The 25,148-nt window shown below is 37.9% G+C and overlaps 1 protein-coding gene across 1 annotated transcript in view; it reads right to left on the bottom strand.

Moving 5' to 3' along the window:
* PKIA (cAMP-dependent protein kinase inhibitor alpha) overlaps window positions 1-25,148 on the bottom strand; it is a 66,393-nt gene that overhangs the window by 22,983 nt on the left and 18,262 nt on the right. The window contains exon 2 of the mRNA XM_036264392.1: window positions 2,255-2,384. The gene's annotated coding sequence lies outside the window, so the exon portion shown is untranslated. The remainder of the gene's footprint in view (window positions 1-2,254; window positions 2,385-25,148) is intronic.

Raw genomic sequence — 25,148 nt, 5'->3', positions numbered from 1 at the left:
GTCACTATCACATGTTTGCCATTTTTTTGTTGAGCAAAACATTTAACTTCGTTGGGCGTCAGTTTTCATGCCTCCAAAATGTGGGTTCCCAGGCTAAGAAAAATATTTCCAATCTTTTCATGGTCTAAGAGTTGCTGACCTTAGTGTTTTTGTGCCCTTTGTAAAGGCCAAGTTTTCACAAATGATAGCATTCTTCTAAAAGCCTTTAGAGAGAGGAAAAGCTATATATAGAAAGCCCATTCAGGGTGCAGGGGTTCTCAAGTCTGATGGCTATTTATAACCAGGCATAGGTCAGTAGGACAATACATTTGCTTTAACTAGTAACTGCCCAGGTTTTTTGGAGTTAAAGATAAGTCTTTTATTTTTCTAAGCGTTGATTTAAGAAACTGTTGAAAACAAGAATTATTTTAATGTACTTATTTGGCCTGGCATGGAACATGCTTCAATTGTTAGTTGGCTTGGCGTGGAACGTGATTTAAACGGCTGCATTTGGCTTTGGACATCCATCTGGTTTTCACCCTGCTGTTCAATCATAGAGCTCTCATAGGACAAACATGTGTAACTGGTCAGAGCTCCTACTGTGAGTATTCCTCATAGTTGTTTTGCCCTCATGAATTCCATGCCAATTTACTAAAATTTCAACGCAGATAGAAATTTATAAATTTCTTGGAGAACTTATTTGCATTACTATGACTTCACTGATTTTATTTTAATATAGAGGACTTCACCAAATTCATAGACATTTGATAGAGTACAAAACAAAAGAAAACAAAATCATCATTTTGAAAAATCCTGAAAATAGAACCTCTCAAGTAGAAAATGAGAGAGAGTCTGTGTGTGTGAGTATATGTGTGTGTGTGTGTGTGTGTGTGTGTGGTGTGTAGGGGAGTGGGTTGCAGAAGCTGTAGTATGTTCAATTTCACATTCCTTCCTTTAATAAAATGAATGTTGTTCCTCTTGGGAATACTGAAGACAGTAGCAGCAGATTACAGAGAAATAGCTGCAGTACTATGACAATCCTACCCACCTACAGAAAAATATAAATAATAATTTTAGCCGCTAGTGATTCTGAAATTTCCTTGAACTTTGTCAATATAAAAGAATGCTCTAAAAAACATGTTTTGCAAATAATATGGCCCAAAAGCTTATCAGTAGGCATTCCTATCCACATTCAAATCATTTAATAGTATGTCTAATGTAGGTACTATACCTAAATATAATGGGATGATATGTAAATCATTAAAATTAGATAAATTCTGTCAATTATATCAGTAGTCTGAGATCCAGCCTTTCATCTCATGGATACTTCTGCTATAGACCTTGGCAAATATGTATTCTGTGTTGGTTTTATCATTATCCTTAGAAACATGAGGACTCATTATTCTTTCAACAAATTTTATTGCTTATATTCCATCTGTCAGTTATAGTGCTGGGTCCTCAGAATCAGAAGTAAACACATGAACAAATACAAGGGCAAATACCTTTGCTACCATAGTAACTTTTTTTCTATTAGTCATCCATCAGTCATCCAATATGTGTCTTCACATTGAATACCAACAAGGAGTCAGAGGCTAACCCCCGAGGACATAACTATGAATGAGATGGATAAGCCCCAGATTTGATGTCCTAGCATCTTTTGTCTTGCCACATAATGAGACATCTTTATTATTCCCTTTGCTCGAAGTTTTTATCTCAAATTGCTAATGAAGATAAAATAATTAGTGTGGTTTTGACACACACAGGTCAATCGAAACAGACTTCCTCTTTCTGCTCCCTTTTGTGCTGAGACTAAGACTAAATGTGCCCACAAGAACCAAGTCAATTTCCTCGCTCATTGACGGGGCTGTTCCCCACTTAGAAGACTTGAGGCCAGCGTGGCCCTTAATTTTAATAAGCGGCTAGATCACGCAGACACCTATAAAAATGACTTGTCTTTGGAGGAAATATCCAAAGGGTTAATCTGCTCTCCACATACCTAAACTCCTGGGATTAAACCACAGCCACAAGATCACTAAGTGTACTTGGCAACAATGAGCTAAAAATGGAAAAACAAAACAAAAAACACATCATACTGTTATTGTATCCCTTTTCCTCCAAGGTATTCGCTGATAAACACACAACCTCCAAGGGAACTGGGAACGGCTTTCTTGTAGGGTAGGTGGTATACCCATCGTTTTCCAAGCAGTCATGTCACATCCAGCCATCAGCACACTTTAATTAAGGTGGTTGAATCTGCGCGATTAAGTGTTCTTACCTGAGTGGAAACCTTCTTATCCTTAATTCATTGGCTATGCTGGAATTTTTTTTCCTTGCATCCGATCTTCAGACTGATATGAGAAATTTCTCCTTTGGGAGAAACCGGGCCTTCCCAGAAACTCAGGAAACTGAAATGGAGACAGCAGGAGAAAGAGAAATGAATTATACATATAGATATCAGCTCTTCAAAGTCTTAAATAAATGTTCAAGCACACATCTTCTATATAGTTAAATAATAACTTTAGGGCAAGTCACACTTTATAAGTCTGAATACTCATAAAGTGAACACATGACAAGAGTCCAGGTAACATTTGGTTCTTCCAGCCAAGCAGAGACTTTAGAAAAAGCGCACTTACCCTTTGTTCATTAAGACACAATGTGAGGGCAAACGAAGGCATGTTCTCTTCGTGTTATTTTTTAAATTTACTTTCTTTCTTCAGTTTTTGCCTCGATTTTTAGGAAAGTATTAATTTGACTAAACTTAATTATTCATAAAAATAAACAGAGAGAACTTGCTGAAGGATATTTACCAGAAAACTCAATGAACAATATACATTGCATACATGCACTGTGAGCTCGTCTTTTCAAGCACTGTCACGCACAAAAGTGTGTGTGCGTGTGTGCTCATGCATGCGTGTGGCTCTTTTTGTGACGATATGCAGGAGGAGAGAATTAATCTGTAGCCTGCCAATCAGTGATTAGAAAGACAAATATTAGGGTAAAGGGAAAGGCTACAGCAAATTAAGCAATTCAGTCCAATGGTTGTGCTTCCAAAATAATAGTCACAGTTTTCTGAGTAACTAAGGGAGTGAGCAGTGTCTTCAAATAATAATCCCACCTGTTCCAGACCATCTGCCTATACATTCCAAAGCACCATTCATTGAAAACAAGTGGCGGCATCTCTCCTTCCTTTTATCCACTGGCCTTTCTCATAGACATTATTTTTCTCTTCAAGGTTATGCTTTTTCCTACCTGTTTAAACACATTAGGATCTAGGAAGTGTGACCCGTAATATGCTTTGTCTTGGTACTTGTCCCAGTGATGGCTCTGTAAGGAGCACTGGGTTGTAAGGGGCCATCAATTGTTTGGGATTATGTGCTTGTATTTCTTAGTGAATATGCAGCTGTTCTTGACCTTTACTGATATTGATGTTGAAGAAAAAACTAAGTAACTCTGAAAAGATTCGTAACTTCAATTCAATAAGCAACAATTCTTGGTAGGACCTTTTTCGAAGAACCCACTGAATAAATCAGAGCAAACTGGCTTTCAATGCTGAATTTACTTTCAGTGTTTGAATCTTTTATATGACGAATGTGCACCATGGGCAGGATTCCACTTCAGAGGGTGGAGATTATCATAAACATTGATTGTAGGTGATGTCTAAAGTACAGGGAAATATTAATGCAAGTTGCTATGGCAACTTTAGTTCATGCATTTTATGTTATCAAAATGATGTATTGTTATTCCAGCCTATAAAGGCTTCACTTTTATACATTTTCTACCCACCTTTCCCCAAAACCTCACAAAGAAATAATACTATCATTTCATTATATTCATCTATTTAAATTGGAGTTTGTTGACACTTGTGATCACCAATGATACTGGTATGTGATACTTGTGCAAATCCTTCCCATGGCAAAATCTGGTCTTCACAGGGGAAATTGAACCCAGTAGGGGCCTAAAAGCCGAATGACATACAGCTCTTAGCCAGATTACCAAGCATTTCACGTAGAGGTACAACAGAATGTCCAAAGGCCACTCTCTCTCTGTCTTGGCCATTCAAAGGTCCCTCACCATCCTACTTGTCATCAACCAACTCAGAAATGTTCCATACATTTAAACTATGTAATGTTATTGAATGTCTGTAATATGGCTCTAACCCTACATCACTGGTGCCAAATATGGAAGTCATCAGGAGATTTTATGCTTAACTTTTGAAAATAATTAAAACAAGTTATGCAGCACATTTTTCTTTGTGTTTCTTTAAACAGAGCAATTCTTCCTAGACTGACTTTGGGCACACGTGTGAGTTGCCCCTCACCCCTTATTTTTGGATCCTTTACTCATTTGCTCCATTGATTCATGTTTGTTCTGCCTTCTCAGAAAGTAGCATTAAGTTGAATCTTTATTGAACAATTACATAAGGCAAAGAGAAAAGGCAGAAAACTAATCTGGTTTGCATCGGAACTCAGTTAAAATCTTTCCTGATAAAAGATGTTACTCAACTTACTAGAAATCTCATTTTATTATGGGGACTCAAAGACTCAGGGAAAACCAAGGCCTAAATCATAATAAAGTAATAACAATTCTAGCCATATATTGAGTGCCTGCTTTATACCTGACTCTGTAAAACACCTCTAAAATCATTAATGCTGAATTGAGGATTGACTGATATAATTGGAATGTCCCCTTTACAGATGAAAATAACAAGGCTTGGAGATATTAAGTAACTTGCCTAAAGTGAAATGGCCCAGAAATGGCAAAACCAGAATTAGCACCTTAAACTTCATAATGCCTGACTCTGTTCTTAATCACAGTGTGTGTGTGTGTGTGTGTGTGTGTGTGTGTGTGTGAGAGAGAGAGAGAGAGAGAGAATGAGAGAGAGAGAATTAGTTTAATAGAGAATTTCTGAGAAATGGCAAATATTGACAGGTATCCATCAACCAATCATTTAGGAGCTCCAAACTACACAAATAACTGTTAATCATGTGGCTGAACTAAGGATCTCTCACTCTTGAACTAAGACAGCAAAAGGCTTCCAGAGTTGAGTCCAAGTTTCACATTGACATATACTTATTACTGAGGGGCAACGCTGGATTCAGTAAGGGAAGAGCTCTGAAAATCCCGGCAGTATTCACAGCAGCACGGTTTCACGTGTGGAATAGGGGACCTACAGACTTGGCAGACGCACCTGCCAACTCCTCTGTTCTCGTTTCTGTGAAGGGTAAGTTAAACAAAGAAAAGTGAGAAAAGTGGCAGAGAATGGCTAGCAATTTCTATAGTTTGCTTAATCTCCGTACTAGGAAAGACTATGCAAATGAAAAGAAAAAAATCTTGAAATAATATTTTCAAAACACTTACAAGTGCATATGGCCTCTTTATACCAAATAACTTGGAAGTATGACCTGTCAAATAAATCTAAACTTCTCTGATGCTGGAGTCACTGGCTTTATTTGAAAGTATGAAACATAATCAGAAAGTCTTAAGAAAAAGGGTATAAAAAACTTCTTTATAAATCGTCTTAAAAAGCAAAATTATAAAGTGAAATATGTTAAAAAATATTTTGAAATGAATAGAAAAATTCTATTACTGTTACAGAGGTTTAAAATTTTATTTTGGTTTATTTTTAAATAAATATCCACATGTTTACATAGTTCTTGTGAGAAGGTAAACAGTATTTTAAAATCAGCTTTTTTTATTCTTCATTAAGGCTTATTCTATTTTGCTGTACAGTTTTGTAATTATAATAGAATGATGAGTTTTCTACTGAGTGGATATAACTTATTTACTAAGACATTTTTGTATTGTTGATTCTTCAAGATGGTTCCAAAAATTTGTTCTTAGAAATGGCATGCCAGTGAACACCTTTATTTATATAATAATTTTCTAAATATAAATTATTTATTGGGGTAAGTTTCTAGAATTAGAATGAATGTATAAAAACCTATAAATATTTTTATCTTGCTGGAGATTTCCAAATTACTTTTCAAAAGATAAAACCAAATTTATTGCAAAGAACATTGTCAACATAAAGTAGTCTATATACTTTTTGATTTTGCTAAATTAAACTGAAACCTCATGTTTCATTTCTTTGAATTTTTATAACTGTTGAGGTTGAACATCATACATCTTATACCCAACTATCGATAGATTGATACAGATATAAAGTAGTAATTGCATTTTCTCTCTTTTGTCAACTCTCACTCTTTTCTGTCTTTTTGTAACTTACATACAGAGAGCTGGAGAAAAATCATGTGTCAGGGAAAATTGGTTTTTTAATAAATTAATAATGAACAACTTCCAATGAGTTTTGTAGGCTGGAAATACTGTTCTGACTTACCAGTAAGTGCATTCTAATTCTCCTTAATCACTATTTTTTAAAAAGCCTTCCCCACTCTCCTCAAATTTCCCTTTACCTTCTCTACTTCTCTTGCTCTCAGCTGATGATTTGCCTCATGTCTTACAGATATAATAGAAGTCAGTAACTAGCCCACTGTCTGATCCATGAATTTATTAGCATCCGTACTGATCTTTGTATTCCCTTTTAATATGAGAGTTCAAGTTAAAAGGCCCTTTGCACTGCCTACGGGAGGTATTCCATTTCTCTCATCTTCTCAGATACTTCACAGTTTTATCTGTATTTCCTACAGCCCATCTAGTCCTTATGAGTTATTCTATCAACATTCAACTTATTCCAGACTAGTAACTCCTACTTCAAAAGTAGACACACAACACGAAACCCTCCCTTGATTCCTGCATATCTTTATCTACTTCCTGGCTGAGCTTTTCAAAACCACCTTCACATATCATTTCCGTGTCAAGTCCCATTCACTCCGTAAGTTACTCCTCCACTTGGCTGCTCCCGCCCCACCTCCTTGCCCACTGCCCTGACATCTTCCTGATGAAGCTCACCAGGGATCTCTACATCAGCACAGCCAGTGAATAGTTTTTATCCCAGGATTTCTAAGTTTTTTCCTTCTTTGAAAAAGAAAACAAAGAACAAACAAAAAACTACTTGTTTTCAAGTTTCTATGCTTTTAGACCCTCATAATCTTCTACCAGAGTATATTTTACTGGCTTCCCTTCCTTAATCTGATTTCTAAATATTCTATTAGTGTCATTTGCAACTACATGAAGGTGAAGGGTTATTCTCAACAATTCGGTCTCATAGTAATGATGCTAGTTGCAGCAGTCGATGCCTCTATGATGCTCACCATGTGCCACACACTACGCTAGGAAATTGTTGTACATGTGTGAGTTTATGCTCCTAATAAACCTGTGAGATGAACCTTATTATTATTCCCAATAGTGCAAAAGAGGAAACCGAGGCACTGAGAGGTTAAGTGTCATTTCCCCAGGGTCACACGATCAGTATTTGGTGATGCCTGGAACTTTAGATAAGTTAAATCATATCTTACCGACAGACCTAAGTGAGCACAATTTAATTAATGCCTTGTGAAGTACCAGAAAGCAATGGAACATTTTGTATTGAATGGGAACAATTAAGTCAAGCATCAGTGACTAAGTAGAATCAATTCTCATTGAATAAAATTATTTATTACTCTGTTCACTTCAAAGAAAAATAATCATGCTTTAGTGTTTTACATTTTCCCCTCATTTTCATGTTTACTCATTAAACACACATTTCCTGAGCTCCTTCTATGGCAAGTTTTTGCTGAAAATCTTTAAGTTTCAGTGGTGAACAAGAAAGCACAAAGTCCTTATTTTTACACAAATGCCCCAGAGGTGGGAGGAGACAGAGTCAACCTGTCAACAGATTTCACATAGTGACTGAAATGAAGCTGGATAAAGCCATAGAGAGGCACTGAGGAGGCTGGTCTCTTTGGTCAAGATAGTAGTGATGGCATTTTAACTGAGACCTCGGTGATCAGAGGGAAATTGGACGAGGTAGAAGAATCAGCAAACACAAAGTTGTGAGACAGCAACAGTCCAAGCCTGTTGCATCTGAAGGCTGAAAAAGTACTCATGTGCCCAGAATGGATGAAGGTCAGATAAAGTTCGGGGAAAGACTTAGGAAGTGACCAGAGCACTTGGTGTCTGTGAGCCTTGTTAGGTGGTTTATAGTTGAGTATCTTCATGCTGGGTTGATTGCCTTTAAAGGTTAAAAGCAGGCCGAGGATAGGATCTGATCTGTGCTTTTTTTTTTTTTATCCTCACCCAAGGATATTTTTCCATTTTTTGTTCAGATAAAGTGGGAGGGAGAAAGAGGAAGAGAGAGAGAGAAACTTCGACGTGAAAGGGACACATCCAGTGGTTGCCACCCACAGGACCCATCCAGGGCCTGGGACAAACTGCAACCTGCAACCGAGGTACATGCCCTTAGCGGGAACCAAACCTGGGTCTCTGGGGACCACAGGTTGACGCTCTAACTGCTGAGCCAAACCCGCCAGGGCTGATCTGTGCTTTTTAAAGATTGTCTTGACTGTTGAATCTCCTATAAAAACAAAATAGTCGTGCCTCTACGAAGTGTGGATAAAATTTTAAAAAGCCTAACAAACTAATGAATAGTTTGTTCACTAATTATAATCAGTCTCAACTAGACTGCATTAATATATGGTTGATGACCCTGGGCTCCTGGGACATAATAGATTTGGGAAACCCAACTATTTTCAAATTATTGATTTGAAAAATTCCCAAGCTTGTTGAGGTTTAGGAATGTTATTTTATTACTGGGGGCTGGATAAAAAGGTTAGAGTAAGAAACAAGAATATGATGGGTGGGTTCTTCTGTCTATTCTCTCTTTCTGTGGGAAAAGTGATGGGTGGGGGGTGACTAAACTGCTGTTGATGCATTGCTTAAATTTCAGAACTAATTCATGTCTATAAATATTTGCTGAAAAACTACTAAGCATTAGGAACTGAGCAGAGACTGGGAATGGAAAGTGAATAATTCATAATAAGCAGCTGTTACCAACAAGAATCAGGCACTGTGCTAATGCTTAACATGCAACATCTCGTTACATTAATTTACACACTAACCCTACATTTATTATCCCATTTTCCAGAGAAGGAATCGGATGCTTTTAAGGGGCTTAAGTGATGTCTCCAAGATTACACAGCTAGTCAGGGGTGTAGGCTAGTGCCAACTCTCTTAACTATTATGCTCCACTGGCTGCAAGGACCCTTCTTGTGAAATTTGAGTGTGTGTGTGTGTGTGTGTGTGTGTGTAAAACTGACCCTAAGATCGCCTGGCACAGACCGTCTGCTTGAGAAGGCTTGCATTTATGTAAGCTGCACTTAAGGTAGAGAAGATTGTGAGCAAGGGTCACAGAACATGCTGTCTGTACTAAGGGGTGGCAGAAGTGAGAAGGCATTAGCTTAGGCCAGTGGGGTATGCTACTGGCAGCATGATGTTGAGGAGCAAAGAGCAGTGCATCTTTTTTCTTTATAATTATTAAATTATGCCTACTTTGCAATATCCAAAAGAAATCCTAGTGCAAGGACCAGTTTGTGGACACATCTTAGCTTGAACCCTGGCAGGTGTTGGGTATATATAGGACATTTGCACCTACATGTAGTTAAATAAGCTTTCATTTTGCTTTTTGTTTAAATCTTCACCCGAGGATGTTTTTCCATTGATTTTCAGATAAAGTGGGAAGGAGGGAGGGAGGGAGGGAGGGAGGAAGGGAGGGAGGGTGAGAGGGAGGGAGGGAGGGAGGAAGGGAGAGGGAGAGGGAGGGAGAGGGAGGGGGGAGAGAGAGAGAGAGCAAGAGAGTCATTGATGTGAGAGAGACATATCAATTGACTGCCTCCTGCAGGACCCTGAACCTGGCTGGGGATTGAACCACAGACAAGGTAACTGCCCTGAACTGGAATCAAACCTTCAGCTCTTTGGTCTAGGGACCAACACACTAACTGCTGAGCCAAACTGGCCAGAGCAACTTCATTTTTCTTTAGACTTAAAGCAAATCAGTTTTACGATTCGTACAATATATTAAGTCTTCAGATAAAATATTTAAAGCACACCAACTCAGAGGAAAGCAGTTTCACAAAGATCTGCCAGTAGAAGCTAATTCAATCACAGCAATCACTTAGTGAGATTTGTACTGACACATCATCCCTCATGTTGTGTTTTTTTTTAAAGCATTATTCTAGAAGAAAGCACTTAGAGTTGATCAGTTTTCAAAGAGATAAAGAACCACACTGATATGGCAGAAAGAACTTTACTCTAGAATTAGATAAGTTTAGATTTTTCTGCTTACCAGAGTTAGGTAACATTCTTAATCTTTCTGAGCATGTTTCCTGTCTGCAAACAGGAATAACACTATTACAGAAGGATGTGGTTAAACTGAATAACACGTATAAATGCTATATACCCTTCCAGACTGTAAGAACACGCCTCGTAAATGTCAAGTGATCTGCAAATACTCTGCTTCCTTGAAATGGATGAAACCTGTTCTCATGTCCTTCACACCATTTCTCAGCCAGTGGTCTAAATATCAAGGCAATATTTAGTTAAAAATTACCCTCATCCTTTTACTGCCCACTTGCATTTGCAACATCTTCTCCTTGACGAATCAAGTGTCAATATTATATTTATCACTTAAGCCATTACTGTTCATACATTTAAGATACTTCAATGTGAGCCCTGGCTGGTGTCGCTGAGTTGGTTGAGCATTGTCCATGCACCAAGATGTTTCTGGTTCCAGGGCACATACCCGAGTTGTGGGCTTGACCCCCAGTAGGGGGTATGCAGGAGGCAGCCGACCGACCGATGTTTCTCACACTGATGTTTCTCTCTCTCTCCCTCTCCCTTCTTCTCTCTCTCAAATAAATAAAAACATATTTTAAAAAAAGATATTTCAATGTGAGATCAATCACTACACACAGGGACAGCTCTGCTGGCACTGTGAGATTTCAGTGAGATATAAAATACATCGTAATCAGAATTAACTTTCAAGTAAGAAGACAGCAATGTCTTAAGATGTTGATAGGAAAACCTTTTCTTTTTGCACAAAATGTTTTTCTAATTTGCTCTGGTGGGGGAAAAAGGCAGCTTAGAATCAGTCTGTTACATCTTATGATTAATTTAAAAGGCAGTGTCACATTGATTTAGAAAGATAAACTCATTTTCTTTAATCAGTAATACAAATTTACAAACATCCTTTCTGAAAGTGCCAAAGGGAAGCACTGTTTTGCCTGCAGGTCCCCAGACTCTGCTCTCAGTGCTAAGGGCAAATCATCTAAAATGCAAATAGGGTCAGCACGGCCCATGTGGTGATCAGGAAGTGATTTGTGTACCAGTGACTTCAACAACACATTTGCCAAATGTGAGTGAAAGCGGAACACACAGAATTGCAAACAGTCTTTGGGGATTGTTGTTATCAGAATACTACCAGAAATCTTCACGTGATAATATCTGTGGTAGGAATGAATACAGCTTTACAGGAAGAACTAATTAAATAAATTAGGATTTCATTTATACTTTGGCATAACTACAGCTAGTTGGGCTTTCTTGACTATAGTAATGACATGTAAAATAAAAGGAAATAAGTTTTTGTTGTTGCTGCTGTTGTTTGTTTTTCCAGAGTGGCATCTACATAAATACACATGAACACACACACACCCTCTTGATCGCCACTTTCATCTGGAGTCCACACTGAATTTTCCCTGCCATTCACCAACACCAAGGCCACTTTATCCAACTCCTTTTCCCTGGTGGCTGGTTTGGGTTCAGGAAACAGGGAGCCATTTCTATGCCCTCTTTAGTAAATCTATATCTGATTTATGAACTAAGAAGAAATGATTTTTATTTCTGTTTTCTGGTATCTTGAGCCTTTCATACAATTGCTTCTCTCCAACTATATGGCTCGCAGGACTAGTCTTAGAGATGCAGAACCTTTCTGATGTCTAAAGATGTCTTCTCATCCTACTCTGGTGCTGGACAGCAGTGCTAATCCCTTTATCTCTGGACCTCCTCCCTTTAGTTTACTTCAATTTTTCTTCTCCTCTGAAATCCAAATACTATTAAGATCTTAGTCATTTTTCCTCAGCTTGAATGATCCAAAGGCAGGTTTTTATGATGTGTAGGACGGAAGAGAACTTGGGGGCATGAGGCTTCTGCAGAGGGTATTAGGCAGCACAGAGTACAGGGGAATACACAGACACACAGGGAACAGCAGCTCAGAAAATGGAGCTTAGTGAAACAGGGAACATCACCGTTTTCCCCAAGGTCTGTTCTAATTAGTTAGAAGGGAAAGTTCTGGGGATGACAGCTATCTGTGTGTCAAAGTGACTTCGGATGCTTTATGCCTCCTGCGTATCACAGAGGTGTCACAGGATCCAAACAGGGAAACCACACAGATTGCCACGTGGCCTCCACCACGCACCATGTAAAGCCCGCCCGCTTTGTGCTTCAGAAACCGGAGTGTAGAAATTGGTTCGTCTGATTTTAGACTTCTAGTTTCCCAAATTTGAAACAATCTTTATTTTAAAACTAGGCTTTTTGAAAAGACCACAAAGAGACTGTAAAATTAATTCCTTGCCAAGAACCTACCATTTATTATTGCAATATATTGTGTGCAATTCACTGTTTCTCCTAAGTAAATATTTATGTATTCCCATCATCTAAAATGTACATATGATTTTGGTGTCAACCATAACATCCTCTTCTACAAATTCGGTGAAATTCTTTGCCTGCAGTCATTGTTTCTATCTTAGAGGCATCCCCGTTCCCCAGCAGGTTCATGTTTACTCTGGTGAACTTCCAGTAGGTCATCTCCTTGAATCATGAATAAAATATACAAACTGCAAAGAATTTTCTTCAGTTCAGTTCATAATTTTATTTGTCTTATTTTTATTTTTTATTTTTGGTATTTTGTTCAGATAGAGTGGGAGGGAGAGAGAGAGAGAGAGAAACATCGACATGAAAGGCACACATCGAGTGGTTGCCACCCACACGACCCAACCAGGGCTGGGGACGAACTGCAACCGAGGTACATGCCCTTAGTGGGAACCAAACCCGGGTCTCTCTAGACTGCAGGCCAATGCTCCAATCGCTGAGCCAAACCGGCCAGGGCTCAGTTCATAATTTTAAAAAAATTTAACCAAAAATACAAAGTCTTCATCAGTGATTTCTGTAGCTTGCTCTCTTCCTAAACCAACTTCTTATGTCAATATTAAGTTTCTGGATTTAAATACCTGTGATTCTCCTCCAATGTATTTTCTGGTAAAGATTTCTCTTCCTTTGGAATTTTTAGTAAAAGTGGTGTTTCTGTGGGAGGAACAGAGCATCTTTCCTGCTACTTAGCTACCAGTACTTTCCGCTACATCCTCATTGCATAATCAAAACCCTGAACTGACATTCATGGTGGGATTTAAATTTACTTTTCACTTCATAGTCATTAAAATATTTACATCACTTTCTCTTTGTTTTAAAGATGGTGTACAGAACACAGTGTGGGTGTGGCCTGTGATTCTGCCTTTGACTCAGCTCATTACTTCCAGCTTCTTTGTAAATGCACCCTTACCAGTTACTGGGGCTGGGTTTGTTTGCTGCGGTTGGTTCCCAACAACTCAATATTACAAAGCGTGAAATTATTTCTTTGCTATGTATATATGTTATTTCTCTTTCCTCCCCTTAACCCACGCTCGTGCTCTGTGCCTATTTAAATGAACATCTGTAAATAGCCCATTGGGTTTGTTTTGTTGGTAGACTGGCTGTTGTCCGAGATTTTGTTGTTGATCTTGTCTGTATAAGGGTGACCTTTGGGGGATGTTATAAAACTTCTCAAGAAAATAAAAACAGATGTGTCCCTCTAACTTTCTACTAAAGATTGTGCAAAAAGCCAGTTGTTTTTAAAACAGCATGACTTGATATAAAAGGCTGCAGCGTATTACATCTGCACCTGCATGTTTTCAGCTTCCAGAACTAAAAATCAGCTCTGCAGCATATAATCACACACAAAGAAAACCGAAAAGAAGCCAGTAATGAAATTTTTCTGCCAGAGACTTGAACAGTATTAGTGTATTAAACAGTGTTGAACAGACCATCTACTTCTGATATTGACAGGAAGACAGGGGCCAAGTAACCAATTCAATAAAACAACCGATTCTTCCATGAGAAAAAAAAGAACGATGCTGTTGAGCGTTGATGGGCGTGGGCATGGAGTATTAGACCTGGAAAGAATCTTGGAGTCTCTTTTCAAAAAGGAGGAATAGGAGGTCCGTGTTGGTTAAGTGAGTTGTTAAAGCCAGAAATAGGATTAGGATCAGAGCAGGGGTTTTCTGCCTCCCCATCCAGGACCTGGGCATATTCTTTGAGTTGAGTGTTTATGTATTTTACCAAGAGACTACATGGACTGGATTTGTTTCCATTGTTACTAATAGAAGAAAGCAGGCGCTCTTACAGCATAAAATTAGCCCATTTAGTCAACCTAGTTAATAATTAGTTAATCTAGTATTCCCGAAGACAGAGCTTTTGAAGGCTTTATTTTATTTTATTTTATTTTTTACCAGAAATGAGAATTAGATAATGTGTTTGTGTATGTGTGTACATATATTTATATATCTCCTAATTCAAAAGATAAGAATATAATTTTTCATTTTTGAGTTTGTATTGTCTAATTATATATGACATAAAGGTACAACACTTGTAGTTAATCAAATATGTTTATAGTATTTACTTATTTTTGTAAGTATCTTCTTTTATATATCTCTAGAGTTTTAATTATAATAAATAGACATAGAAATAGTACGCATTTTCAAGCCAACCCTGATAAAAAATCTCTTTTAATGCCCTAAATTATGTAAAGACTAAAAGTATGATCGTTCTACCTATTCTATGGAAAATGGTTTGTGTTTAGCTATGAAACAATGGCACACCATTCTCAGACACTATTCTTAGGTTAAAAACTCATTCTCCCATGACATATTGTCTTTTCACAAAGATTTATCTCAAAGAAGTTGCTTTTTTTTAAAGGTTTTTATCACTTTTCACTGTTGTTCCCATGTATGTTTGTGTTACTGGTGCCTGATTCTGTTGCCAAGCAACCCTGTAGTATCGGTGGGGCATGATGATGGACTAATAATTATTTTAAATAAGCCTGTTTGTGTGTGGTCCCTTTAAGAATAGCCTTGTACTCTTATCTAAGAAGCTTTTATCTAAGAGGCTGCATGAGTGGGTTCTCCGCTTCAATTCGTAGTTCTATAGGAGTACATGTGGTAGAACCGTGTTTTCCAGGAGAGTGGGAGGCACGCCAACAGTGCCCGGGCAAAGCACAGGCCTTGCTTCCTCTCACTCAGCTTTATTATTTTTTTTCCTGGAAAAGGGTAAAATCAGTCAGATGACTAGTCAAGGAATTCACCAAAAGACTTCATAGGAATCTAAGGAATAAATATATTCCTTTTATTGACTAGATTCATTTTTTTCCCCCTTTTTACCACAAATTCTTAAGAAAAATTGTCAAGCCATATTCTTTTAAAAAATAAGTTTCTTAGAAGCCTCACAGGGCCATTTCAATTTTATCAGTCTTTCAGAAAAACTAAATTGTTAATTGGATTCTCCCCACCCTGCTTTTCTTGTCCAGGCATCTCCGTTCAGGAATACCCTCCTGCTTTGAACAATTTCCTTCACCAGAAGGGCTGGTCTTAACATTTCCTGCCCTGATATTTAGGGACATGAGGGATTACCAGCACATCTGTAGCGCACAGAGTAGATAAATAACATTTCCAAACGGTATGTGGAAAAACAAAAGGACTGATCTTTGAAGCAACCTTTTTCAGTGATAACGGAATCAAATAAACAAAGAGATTTCATTACTTAAGAATCACAGAGAATGTTCTAAATTTAAGAATGCACTAAGTCCAGTTCATAGCTGATGGCTGCCAAGAGACAGTCTCTGTGGTGATACCAGTGTCAAAAGTTTGGGAAGGTACTCCGACACATCACCCGCCTACTTTACAACCTTTTATTTTTTTCTAGCATTGAAAGGCACATCAAATATTGTATCAATTCTATTTATATTTTGAGGGTGATCCCTTCTTAAGGGGTGTCATCTAATATGCAAAGTTAAAAGTTTTGATTATTTTCCCCTTCCTCTAAAGTGATTACAGTTTAAGTTGAAGGCAGCCTAGTTCAATGGCCTTATAACTTGGGGACACAAAGGTGAGGGTTGAAATCTTGGTTCACTGTTAATAGCTACATGGCATGGTAGGGGTCAGTTTCCTTTCTTACCAAGTGGGGTTTGCAATGCTTTCTCACAGAAAAAGGATTCAATTGGATATGCTAATATGGTGTCTACCATACAGCATATGTTAAATGGGAGTCCCCTTCCTTATCTTCACTGGGTGTGGCCTACTTCTGGTTTTCTAGGATTCACTAGAAAAGTTCATACCTTCTAGGAATACCTGGCCTTGGATCATATTCCCTTTCAACCTTCATTTTACCCAACTAAAGACTCTAGATTCTTTTGTAAGTCCCACATTCTTATTTCCCTTGGCAGCTACCTTTCTTTGAGTTTTTCAGAATTCAGTTTATCTTCACAGGCATTGATTGAGGTACTGTGAGGTGAGGGGCATTTAGGTAGGCCTTGTGGTTAAAAATGTAAACAGGATGGCTGTCCTCATGGAGCTTGTAGTCTAGTGTCGAATTATTGTAATTTGACCTGATAAATTATGTGATAGTGACATCCTATGCCACCATGAAAACACATAAGTGAAAATATCTAAATCTGATTAGGGGGATGGGGGATGGGGGATTTGGGCAGTAGCAGGGGGGTGGGGGGTGTCCTTCCTATTCTCCTAGGCTTTTCTCTAGAGTTGGAAAACAGATCAATAACTGTGTTCCAGGTTTGGGTTGACCCAGATGGCCTTAAACTTCATTCTCCCTGACAGTAAGACCCAGACCTCCCCTTACTTAGAGCATTTACTTTAGAAAACTTGCAATTGTTAATGATTTGTCTGCCCCTTTGACATGCAAATATTCTTCTAGCTTCCGGCCAGTTTTACGACCAAAGGATATTTTTTCTTAAGGATCTGGGAGTCATCTGTTTGAAATGCAATCATCAGGAAAGATAAGACCCCATTCTTTGTGTGAGGGTAAGAGTTCAATTTCAGTAGGTGTCAGTGATTATCACACACAGACAGCCTCATCACACAGGGCAATCCCTACTCCAGGACTATTCTACCAGCTCACCCCAGCACTAAAACACTCCTCTGACTTTTATTTCAGAGGAGTCTAGTCTCCGTCCCTATTTGTTTCTTATGGGGGTGGGGAGACTGATCATTGCCCAGTATTTTACTCATTGATGCCTAGCCTTTGGCCAACTTTGTCAACGGTGGTTAAGATAGACCCATCATGTCAGTGTGTACAGGGAAATGTTTTCAATGGTTCTGAACTATTACCAGCAATAAATTAAACCTCAGAGTTCATTCAACATCTTGTAGTTATAACTAGAATTATTTTTTCCAAAAAGTATTTCTTTGCACTTACATAATAAATGTGTCTCTCCCTCAAAGAGACTGTGAGTAGGCTAAAGTAGTTACTCTTCCTACTAACTGTAGACTCATTCTTTTGGCATTTCAATGACTTCAGGGGTTCAGAATCCTGAGCAAACTTGGGAGCTGTTCATTATATTCACCATCTATAAATTACTTAACCAGAATTCTCCCTGCTATACTCTTCATGAAGCTCCCTACAGGATGAACGCAGGCGCTAGCCTCATGATGGTCTAGATTAAGAAGAGACTTCAGTTTATTGATGGTTTTAGCCAAAATTTTGAGTTCTAAAAATAGATGGACATTTTTAAAACATCACAATAAATTATAAATTATCTTCAGAAAAACATTGCTTAATAAAACTTTCTAAAGATTGCTGTAGAAATGAAGCTCAAATTCAAATTCAATTCTAAGGTCAATAAAAAAATTTACTTCATTTTGATACCTTTTTTTAATTACAAAATTTATAAAGCCAGAAATTTTCTTCTAATGTGCAGATCTGCTGCACCAGCCTTTTCTCTTTCACACACACACACAAAAGTTTTACTAACATAAGGACATATCGAACAACATATGGCACCTTATTTTAAAGAAATATGGGGAAATGATTTTGATTACCTCTGCATGCAACATGGGAATTCATTACTTCAAACTTTCTTGGACAGTTTTTAAAAAGATGCCAGTCATCTATCTCACACAAACACGCATATGCATACATCTTTCTTCTTGGGGAACAGACTTACATTGGTGAAAATAAGTGATAATTAAAGTTAGTGTGTTATTTTTTTTTGTAGTTATAATTTGAGATATAGTAGAAATGTGGTTTTAATATAAAAATATGTACCTTTTTCAAATATACCGGAGACTCATACAATCATTTCACAGTACATATATTTGTCCATTATATGAGTTTTAGAATATACTTGACTACTTCAATGAGTTGGGTGTGTTCATAATTATACCTTTGCTTTTATCATATGTTGTGGATACATTATAGTCTTTGATCAGAAACATATTCCCTATGTTATAGTAATATCATTATTAGAAATGCAATATTATTTTAATATATAATCTAACATGAAACTAGGACAGATTTTCAGCAAAAGAAGGGACTTGCATGTATTTGGCTTTTATTGGAAGGCCTGTTTCTCCCTGGTAATTGTCCCGTCTTTACATGCACTGAACAGTTCAGGGCTCGAAATCCAGCTTTCTTTGCTCTTCATATTTCTTCCCACAAAATACTTGGGAATCACATAGCTATCAACTCCATATGAAGTGGGTGTATCTATCAAAATCTCTTCACAAGCCCACTTAACCAAGATACCAAGTCATTTGTCCAGACTTCAGACTAATCAGTTGAAGAGTTAAGTGTGCAAAAAAATCCCCCAATGTACTAGATTCCAATGAGCTGTCGTTCTTATTAACTTCATATCACTTGGCAAGCTCAGACTGGGTCTTTAGGTTGAGTTTCTTTAACTGACAGTGCTTAAGTGCATTCTTTAAATGCAGTTACATTAGGAAACCATGATAAAAAATGCAGTAGGAATATCAGCAAAGAAAGGAAAATTAGTCACGTGTGCCCTGATTGTTTTCTGATGAAGAGAGAATCTCAACTCTATGATGAAATTATTAATATATTAGTTCCTGATAGTAAGTTCTTACCTTTTGAGAGAGAGAGAGCATTAAACATTGTCTGTGCTGTATAATGCTTTTAACTTGAGATATACCTTTAGAAATAATACTTTGTTGCTATAATAGTTTGAGAAATTTCAGCTTTTTCATACCTATTTATCTCAGTAGTCATGTGAAATAATTATGAAGGTATTAATACTTTTATGAAGACATTTTAATAACAATTTAGTATTAGAATTTTAGAAAAGAGATAGACAAATTAAGGTGCTTCTCCTGGTTCAAATTATACAAAAGAAAATTCTAAAGTTAGTAAATTGAACACAATATGGTGCTTTTTAGTAAATTAAGGAAACAAAATTTAGATGACCCCCATTTTTTTTTTTTTTATCACATTCTAAATCCCTTCAAATTATTCTGGAAAATTTCATCAGGAGGTTTACTAATATTTAAAGGTGGAGAATTTTTTACTGTTTGACTGATTTTTTTTTTTTTTTTTATCCTTACCCGAGGACATTTTTCCATTTTTTGTTCAGATAGAGTGGGAAGGAGAGAGAGAGAAACATGGACGTGAAAGGGACACATCGAGTAGCTGCCATCCGCACGACCCAACCAGGGCCGGGGACAAACTGCAACCAAGATATGTGCCCTTAGCGGGAACTGAACCCAGGTCTCTCTGGACCGCAGGCCGATGCTCTAACCGCTGAGCAACACTGGCCAGGGCCTGTCTGACTGTTAAAATAGTGACTAGGGCAGGGTTATATAAATCAAGTTAGTGCAAATAACACCCTGGCTAGTCCCCCTCAGACACTCTCCTAAATTTCAAGGTTATTAATTACCTTATCTTATATCTTTCTATTTAGAAAGCCTCAAATTAGCAAGGAGTTTTCAAAGCAGTGGGGTTTTTCCACATGATTTTGCTAGATTAATTTTTTCCTCAATCAAAAACAGATTATTAAGATATATATTAATTTATAGAAAAGCCATATACAAGGTGGGGCAAAAGTAGATTTACAGCTGTGAGCACACGAGGCAGAGTTTATTCTTGTCTTATTTATTAATTATTGTATTATTTTCCATACTAAAAACTGTAAACCTACTTTTGTCCCACCCTGTATTTTTTTAATGGAAAATGCTTTTCCTTCTGTAGTCCCTATGGCTACCGGTGTGAAGAATTTAACAAATATTTTTTCTGATTCAGTACTTCAGCAGGAGAGGCGATTAGATGCATGACTTAGACAGTAAGCTCCTCACACATTCTTTCACCCACGAGCACAGTCTTTTATATGAAGCACCAGCTCAGTGAGTGTGGAACAAATGAATGGCCAGATCGCAGTCCCACACCATCACAACGACTGCATTCTTCCTGAAGAATCTGAGGATGAATTTTGTGTGGTCAAATGCTTAAAAATGGAAATAGAATTCAATACTTCCATTTGATTTATAACATGACCACTGTCCTCAGTAGATGGTTAAAAAGGTTAGTTTCACCTATGGCTTCAGAAAAGATGTTCTCAACAGGTTAGAAGAACCAAGATCTAGGGTAAATATATTTAGTTGGTTTGAGAGCTGAGTGAACAGGTATTATTTGTAAGGACAATCAGGTTCTAGTCCCAATAATATGGCCTGCACTGGGTGGGTTTCACACTTGGTTCACAGCTTGTTAATTTTGGTTTATTTCATAATACCTCTCACTGCCACCTCACGGCCTCTTATTTTGATTTAATAAATGATTTGATTGTATGTGTATGTGCATTGATGTTACATAGGAAACTAGAGTCAAAAGTTAGTATGTGGTATGATAAATGTGATACTTTGGGTATACTGCTATTTATGATGAACTCAAATTTACATAAATTAACCTCAAACTGAAAAAATATGCTAATTAAATTTTCTCCTTAAATGGAATTACTGACAATCTCTTTTTCCTTAGCCATATGGTCCTCTATCTAAGCTGCTTATTGGTGCAAGATGACAAAGTTGTGACCACCAGAGTATGCCATCGAAGAGGCAGGTTTTCCAAGTGAAGTCAAGAAACCACTCATATTTTTAGTGTGATCCAAAAATTAGCAGTTTGTGTGCATTCGTTGCCAATTGAATAGAGCCATGAATTTTATTCACAATTCAGGAAAATTTCGTTGTATAAAGAGAACCATAGCATGGTCAGCAGGCTGGGCCAGCTTTTGCAAACTATAGCAAGCCTGGGTTTATCAAATAACACTAGAGATTTTCTTGATCTAAACTAAAACAGAATGGGGTTAGATACATAAATCCTTGCAGTAAGTTTGGACAGTAAACAGATTTGTCCCTTAGGATAGAAATTCAGCTTTACAAATGAAGCAATGAGACTGTTGGAATATGCCTTTTCTAAGGAAGAAGTTACAATGATTTTTATTGATGCTCCCAGTATTTCCACAGGCCTGTCTTTTCAGGAAGCTATAGATAGTATCACAGAAGAACACTGAAAACACAATTGTGTCTTTGTAAAGAGTCAGGAAAGCCTAGCTGGTGTGGCTCAGTGGTTGAGTGTCGACCCATGCACCAGGAGGTCGCCAGGTCAATTCCCGGTCAGGGCACATGCTCAGGTTGTGGGCCTGATCCCCAGTGCAGGGGCTGGGGGCGGGGGGCATGTGGGAGGTGGCCAATCAATGTTCTTTCTTATGGATGTTTCTCTCTCTCTCTCTCTCTCTCTCTCTCCCTCTTCCTTCCTCTGTCTCTAAAATCAATGAAGAAAAAACAAAGAATCAGAAAATATATTACATATCTTTGGACAAGAAGAACTGAGCTCTTTTATTAATAATAACCATTATTATCATCATAGAATTAATTATACCACTATTAATATTTTATTATTAAATAATCATTACACACAGCGGAGACAGGTTGACATTTCAAGTGGGTTAGGCTACTAAAAGCTAATCAGTACACGGAATGTGCTGAGTTTAGACTAGGAATTCTCAATTTTGATCTTAAGGTTATGCTAGTTTATGCCAAATTTTTAGCAGAACAGTTTATGAAACTTATTGTCTCTCATCCCTTGCTATATCAGAACTATTTCAAAAAGGGTCTTGTTAGTCATCTCCATGGAAAAAATTTAAGCCATGCCTTTTCTATGAAATCTTTGGAGGTTGCTATGACAATGGTATTTCTATCTCAGCCCACAATTCATATTCTTCAGCTCTTACCCAAAGAAACCTGGGTCTGCTAGCTAGGATTCATCTAAGATTACAAAAGATATTCCCAAAGTTTTCTTCAGAGATCAAGATCAGAAAAAAATAGCATTTTTAAATGCTGAATTTTAAAAATCAGATTTCTCCTATTTAAAGGTCCTCTTGTAATACCAGGCATAATTCATTCACAGATACAGAAGAAACAGAGCTAACACCTTTCTGCCAAGACAGACTCTCTCATTCACAGTGCCCAGTGGGGTGCAGATTCTCTCTGCTGGGATGGGTCATTATCACCTTCAAATGTGCTAGACTAAGCCACAAAAACTACCATAACATCTCCAAATTTTGCCTGTTTTCCAGGCTATAAACTTTAGAACAAGCTTTGACTCTTAAGCATCTGCTATGGTCTGAATGCTTGTGTCCCCTCAAAATTCATATGCTGAAATCCTAATGTCCCATATGGTGATATTAGTAGGTGAAACTCTTGGGGGGGGGGTGCTTAAATCATGGAGGTAGAACTCTTATAAATGGGATTAGGGCCTTAGAAAAGAGGCCCCAGAGAGGTCCCTCAACTTTCTACCATGTAAGGACACAGGGAGAAGGTGCCAGATTACGAACCGAAAGAGGGCCCTCAACAGAAGGCAGCTGTGCTGACACCTCGATCTTGGACTTCCCAGCCTCCAGAGCTGTGAGCTACGCGTTGGTAGTGTTTTGTTATACCAGCAAGATCAGATTAAGCACCTTTCTCCCCTAGGGGAATAGTTTCTAGACCAATTATCCTGTAAAATTAATGCATTACCTCAGCACACATGAAGAGATGTCAGATGAGGCAAAGTCCAGAAACACGGTTTCTGAAAAATTTTATCATAATTGAATACCGCATATGTGAGAGCTAGTATACATTTTCATTAGTATGAAGAGCTTGCTGTAGCTGTGGTTTTCTTCATGGCAGTGTGGGACAACAACATCTCTGTTGCTTACTACCTGTAATGAACCTGAATGCCTCTCTCCTGTTCTTTGAGAATTATTCTAGTTAGTTTTGAGACTTTGACTTGCTTGATCTTCATACTAGTGATTGTCAAAATTGTCTATTCTCCTGACTTTTAGGAACACTCTTATTACCCTTATATTCCCAGGGCAATTTTAGAAGAGTAGAGCAATGAAAAGTAACTTATCATGATGCAAAAAAAACAAACAAACAAACAAACAAAAAATGAAGTAGGTCGATGTTCACTTATTCAACGTCGATGAGTAGTTGCCGTGTGCCACGCACTCTGCTTTGTGCTGTGATGCCAGATCGGGGAACAGCAGACAGAATGGTGTAAAGAGTGGGTTAAGTGAAGTCTATCATGAAATGCTTTGGAGAATAGGACACCTGATTCGTGTTTTGACAAAAGCTTAGGAGTGTGAAAGACAACACAACATTTTTAGAAATGAACCTTCTATGCAGAGGCATTATGAACAGTGGGGATTCTCAAGAACTTCCAACGGTTAAGAATGACTACAATATAAGAAGCCAAAGTTCACAGTGGTTAACCAAGTGCACGGATATATCAAGTTCTCTTTCATTCTAGAAATATTTACCGAGTAATTCTTTATGTGCCAATGATTACTGCAGACTTGCGCATTGAGAAAACCAAGACCCTACCCTCATGGCATTTACATTCTACCTGGGGAAAAGACAAGATACAAACCAATACAAAATGTAATATTTGTCTGATGGAAAGAAATCGAGGGAAATATACCAGGGTTGGGATAGAGCATGTGTGCATGGGTAAAATGTGCACCTTCACGTGCTACGGTTCTTCCTCATGAGATGACCAGGGCCTCACTGATGAGGTGACATTTGACCACAGGCTTGAGGGGACTCTGATTCTCTCACTTATATTGTCCTCTATTATAATATTCTGTTAGTATGAATATGGATACTTTTCTAGAACATTTCCAGCAGATGAAATGGGAAATGCAGGAGCCTTGGGATGGGACAGCAAGGAGGAGCTGTTGCTGGTGGTGGAAGGAGTGAGAAGAATTTGGATAAAGTGGAGCTGCTGGGGGGGGGGGGGGTGCAGATGGATAGTGATTTTTAGAGAATCTCTTTACTTGTACCCACGTGGCTGCCACCTCTAAGGGTCAGGGAAATGGCTAACCTCAGACAGTTACTTGGTATTTGTAGCTACATTAAGCTTAACATTCATGGAGAGAGATTTTGCTGAGTTTTCATAGTTCTTCTTTGCTACATAAGAGTAACAGATACATCCAAAGAATTTTTTTATGTAGGATTTATGTATGTTGTTTTTTTAATAACAGAGAAGGCAAATTATCATTACTATTTTGAATCTGGAGAAAGACTGAAACAGAGGTTAAATGGTTCATTCATGTAAACCGGGCTTTAAGAGTAGGAAGGGTATGAGTGTTCCACCTGCTGCCTGCTAGGCCAAGCACTCACTCAGATGACCGTGTACTTTCAGTGGGCTCTCTGGGCCCAGGATCAGAGAGGGGCTGGCTTCAGTTCTTCATAGGTCTCTCATTTCATTTTCAAAATCCCCAAATCCTTTCACTTGAGCAATGTTTCATCAAATGTGTACCAGCAGAAAAAATAATGTTTCCTAGGAGCTTGTTAGAACTGCAGATTTTCAGGTGTTCCCCATTATTGTTTTGACAAGCCTTCTTATTCACACTAAAAATTGAGAACCATTGCTCTCCTGATGAGAGAGAGAGAGAGAGAGAGAGAGAGAGAGAGAGAGAAGAGAGAGAGAGAATATGAATATGAATGAGAGAAAATGCCCAGTAAGTTATGCTGGAAAGTAAATTCAAATAGCTTTATATATTGGGTTTTACCATGGTGTTTTACAAATTATTGGAAACAACCACTAATTGTAACATGCAGTTACTTTAAGGTCTCTTTATCAGAAAGCAG

The sequence above is a fragment of the Molossus molossus genome, unplaced genomic scaffold, assembly GCF_014108415.1.
Source record: "Molossus molossus isolate mMolMol1 unplaced genomic scaffold, mMolMol1.p scaffold_m16_p_16, whole genome shotgun sequence".
Lineage (NCBI taxonomy): Eukaryota > Metazoa > Chordata > Mammalia > Chiroptera > Molossidae > Molossus > Molossus molossus.
The sequence above is the reverse complement of the archived record's forward strand: the minus strand, read 5'-3'. Positions and strand labels throughout refer to the sequence as shown.